Below are 4,703 nucleotides of genomic sequence, written 5' to 3'. Positions count from 1 at the left end.
AACAACCCTCTGAGAGAAAATAATTCTCCTCATCTCTGTCTTAAAAGGGAGACCTCATTCTTAAAAAAATGCCCCCTAGTTCTAATCTCCCAGACAAGTGGAAATGCCCTCCTGGTATCCATTCTATTGATAAGCTGAAGTGTGGCGAAGTCAGGAACAAGTTGCATTTGTGTAGCAAATTTTAAGACATCCCAAAGCTTTTTTACAACGAATTATGTACGTTTTTGAAGTGCAGCCGCTGTTGTAATGCAGGAAAGGCTGTAACCGATTTGCACTCAGCAAGGTCATGAATCCAGCTATGCGATAACAAGGTGATAATCTGCTCTTTTTTGGGATGTGGGTTGAGGGATAAACATGGGCCAGGCCACCAGAGAGAATTCTGCTGCTTTCCTTCTAAAGGGTGCCAGACACCCGACAGGGTAGACGGACCTCGGCTCGAAGCCTCGTCCAAAAGCGAAGCACTGCCTCAGTTACGGCACTGGAGGGTCAGACTTAATCTCTGGAGTGGGACTCGAACCCACAACCTTCTGAATCAGAACGCTCCTAACTGAGCCACAGCGATCGGCAGGATTCCTGCAGTTTGCCGTCAAGCAAATGCCGACGCTGTCTGCAGGGATCTCGTCCACGAGCGTGTATGCGTGACTGATGGGGACTGCGCTAAAGAACACCAACCATCAAAAGGATGCAACAGACCATTGGACAGGGAAAAAAACAACGCAGCTAATTTTTAAAAAAACTACACTTAAACAAGTGAGCCCAGAAGTATCATCAATCTGAGAAACAGTTTTAAAATTGCAAGTAAGACACCAAGTGTTCCTTATGCTCCGATAGGACCACAGCTCCTCCCCTGAATGCTCTATACCTGCGGCTACTATTTTGAAATGTTTTTGACACGACGTGAGATTTGCAGCCGCTGTACCATTAGGCATTTTCACTAAAGGCACTGCTGCGCTTGATAAGTGCATAGAGGACGGAAGGTATGTTTCCCATTCGCACAGGTGGTAATTTTAAGGTGTGTGCTAGGCTTAGGTAAAGTGAGCAATGAATCAAGTTACAGCTGAGTAGCAGCCATGTGTTAGTCCAGTACTGTACAGCAGTCACAGGGTGTACAGCTTGCCTGGTGCAATTAAAACTAGGCTCAGGGAGCTGGCGGGGGTTGGGGTAGGCACCCAGCTGACGGTTGTTTAGCTTGATACAAGGAGAAATTTAAAGTCAAATCTCAAATGAAGTGGCCTGGAGGAAACGACAAACAGAATCTTTTTAAACGTTCCTTAGCAAGAAAAGGGAAAAAGAAAGTATTTCAAGCAAATTATAAAGCGCAGAAGCCTTTAAATTTGTCAACTCTTGCAGAAAGACTTTGGAAAGGAAATAATAAGATATCACGGCCGCTGCAGAGTAGGGAATATCTATGAAATGACTGCCAAATGCTGTATAATGAAAAATTCAAGCCTAGGCAAATTCTAATGGCCTTGTGCCCAAACACTCTACTACACAGATGGCTCACATCTTTCTCTTAAAAATGCAGGAAACTGATCAACCAACTGTAAGTAATTTTATCATAATATTCAGACGATCCACTTCTCCACCTCATCCCTTTTCTCCCCCTCCCTCTCTCTCTCCTCCTTGCCTCCCTTGGTTCCCCCTCCTCGTCTTTCTCCTCCACCCTCCCCTTTCTCACCCTCCCCCGCTCCCGATTCCCCTGCCTGCACCATCGTTTTCCATCCACCTCTGCATTTCAGATACTTTGTACCAAATTGAACGAAACAGTGAGTGAGGAAAACTGGGCAGGCTTTGCCTGCACATACTCCTGACTGTAACATCCTGTAACACCCTGACTATAACATACTCCTGACTGTAACATCCTGTAACACCCTGACTGTAACATACTCCTGACCATAACATCCTGTAACACCCTGACTGTAACATACTCCTGACTGTAACATCCTGTAACACTCTGACTGCAACATACTCCTGACTGTAACACCCTGACTGTAACATACTCCTGACTGTAACACCCTGACTGCAACATACTCATGACTGTAACATCCTGTAACACCCTGACTGTAACATACTCCTGACTGTAACACCCTGACTGCAACATACTCCTGACTGTAACATCCTGTAACACCCTGACTGTAACATACTCCTGACTGTAACTCCCTGACTGTAACATACTCCTGACTGTAACACCCTGACTGCAACATACTCCTGACTGTAACATCCTGTAACACCCTGACTGTAACATACTACTGACTGTAACATCCTCGAAGAATTCGTAAAAGATTAACCCATTCCTGCCCGAGCACTGAGGTTGGGAGGGTGGTGGGGGGTGGGGGGGGGGGGGGGGGGTAGTGAGTTGGGGGATGGTTGGGCTGCAATTCAGGGCTTAAGAAGAAACTAAAGGATAAAACAAAAATCTGCAAATCCTTAGCCCCCTGTAGCGAGAAGGTCTGTTCTGAAGTAATTAATGCAAAGCCCTTTTGCAATAAATTATTCCTTTTATTGCATTCAGGTTTTTATTTCATTTGGAGTTGATTTTCATTTGATAACTTTGTGTCTGCCTCCCAAAAACAGAGAACTGGCTCGCTAGTTTACAAATAATTTTTGCTCCCCCCTTCACCGTTTTTCTCTCTCTCTCTTTCTGTACATTCTACTTAATGCATGAAATGAATGCTAAACAACTCTTGCCTTTGCTTCAGGGAGAGGTGCCTGTGGCTGCCTGTTTAACGAAGGATTTGAGCCATGAGAGCCAGGCGGACCCATACTCTGCTCTGCATCGTTTGAAAGAGAAAATGAACAGCAGCCCAGAGCTGATATTAAATGCTGCATGTTCTGCACACTGACGTCTGCCAACACTGCACTCGTACCTTAAATGAGTCTCCACTTAATAAACTTTGCTCACACATAGTTTGTCTGTCCCCATGTTTGCAAAATAACAGCAAAATTCTGTGATGCTTCCTGATTAAAGTAAGCCTTCCTAGTCAACAGAAGATTTCTCTCCTTGTATCCAATTGGTACTAAACACCTTCCTGAGCCCAAGGGCCGAAATATCCATTTACTTTGTTCAATTTTATTGATAAAAAGAAAGAACATGCATTGATATAGTCCTTTTTGTGATCTCAGGACTTCCCGTTTTATAGCTAATGAAATACTTTACTGAAGTGTGGTCACTGTTGGAAAAATGATAACTAATTTGCGCATGGCAAGATCCCACAAAAACCAGTTTTTTTAAAGATGCTGGCTGAGGGATAGTTATTGGCCAGGACACCATGGAGAGGAATCCCCCAACCTTTATCAAAACAGTACCATGGGATCTTATGCACCCACTTAAGAAGGTAGAAGGGGTCTCAGCTTAATGTCTCTGCTGAAAACAGCAAATTTGACACATTAGCACTTCCTCAGCACACTTTAGAAAGGGCATGATTGTCCTTGAGAGGATTTCTTCTTTATTCTTGCACGTGATGTGGGCTTCACTGGCTGGGCCAGCATTTATTGCCCATCCCTAATTGCCCTTGAGAAGGTGGCGGTGAGCCGCCTTCTTGAACTGCTGCAGTCCCTGTGGTGTAGGTACACCCACAGTGCTGTTAGGAAGGGAGTTCCAGGATTTTGACCCAGCAACAGTGAAGGAATGATGATATATTTCCAAGTCAACGTGGTGAGTGGCTTGGAGGGGAACTTCCAGGCAGTGGTGTTCCCATCAATCTGCTGCCCTTGGCCTTCTAGATGGTAGAGGTCATGGGGTGGGAAGGTGCTATTGAAGAAGCCTTGTTGCTTTGCTGCAGTGCATCTTGTAGATGGTACACACTGCTGCCACTGCATGTTGGTTGTGGAGGGAGTGAATGTTGAAGGTGGTGGATGGGGTGCCAATCAAGTGGGCTGCTTTGTCCTGGATGCTATTGAGCTTCTTGCATGTTATTGGAGCTACACTCATCCAGGCAAGTGGATGCAGTGGAGATTTACCAGAATGGTTCCAGGGATGAGAGACTTCAGCTACAACAAGAGGTTGGAGAAGCTTGGGTTCTTCCCTGGGTGGCTGCCTAAGACAGAAATTAGGCCCTGTGCCTGTACTGAGGATGCCTCTGAGAAATCAAGTTGGCATGAGTTTTTTTATTTGTCCACAGGAGATGGGCATCACTGGCAACAAGCATTTGTTATTCACCCTAAATTCCCTCCAGAGCACTTAAGAATCAACCATTGCTGTGAGCCTGGAGTGACATGTAGGCCAGGCCGAGTAAGGATGGCAGATTTCCTTCCCATTAGTGAACCAGGTGGGTTTTTGGGACAATTGACGATTCATGGTCACCATTACCAAGACTAGCTTTCAATTTCAGATTAATTAATTGAATTGAAATTCCACCAGCTACCATGGTGAGACTTGAACCTCGGTCTCTGGGTTACTGGCCCAGTAACATTACCACTACGCTACCACCTCTTCGAACCAGGACTGGGCTCTCTTAGTTCAGAATTTGCTGGTGGGGATGAAATCTATTAATAGTCATCGCCGAAAAATAAGTGTTATTGTTTTTAATTCATGTGGGGAAGACCAGGGGTTATTTTAGCTCCACGGCAATCCTGAGGGTTGCTGCAGGCCGCAATTGTTTCTTCTCCCACTGTCATTCCCTATCCCCACCTCCCTATACCTACCTGAGGGAAATGAGGAAACCAGTCTGATTTATATCTCCTAAAGTGGCTGAATAGCCTGT

At 45.3% G+C, this 4,703-nt stretch overlaps 1 long non-coding RNA gene across 1 annotated transcript; it reads left to right on the top strand.

Moving 5' to 3' along the window:
- The first annotated feature begins 901 nt into the window (after positions 1 to 901).
- Positions 902 to 2,967, top strand: LOC121292913. The gene is made up of 3 exons (XR_005946374.1): positions 902 to 977; positions 1,496 to 1,543; positions 2,700 to 2,967. It is a non-coding gene; the product is annotated as an uncharacterized LOC121292913 (long non-coding RNA).
- The last annotated feature ends 1,736 nt before the right edge of the window (positions 2,968 to 4,703 follow it).

The sequence above is a fragment of the Carcharodon carcharias genome, chromosome 21 (assembly GCF_017639515.1).
Source record: "Carcharodon carcharias isolate sCarCar2 chromosome 21, sCarCar2.pri, whole genome shotgun sequence".
NCBI classification, from domain to species: Eukaryota; Metazoa; Chordata; class Chondrichthyes; order Lamniformes; family Lamnidae; genus Carcharodon; species Carcharodon carcharias.
This window is presented reverse-complemented; position numbering and strand designations above follow the sequence as displayed.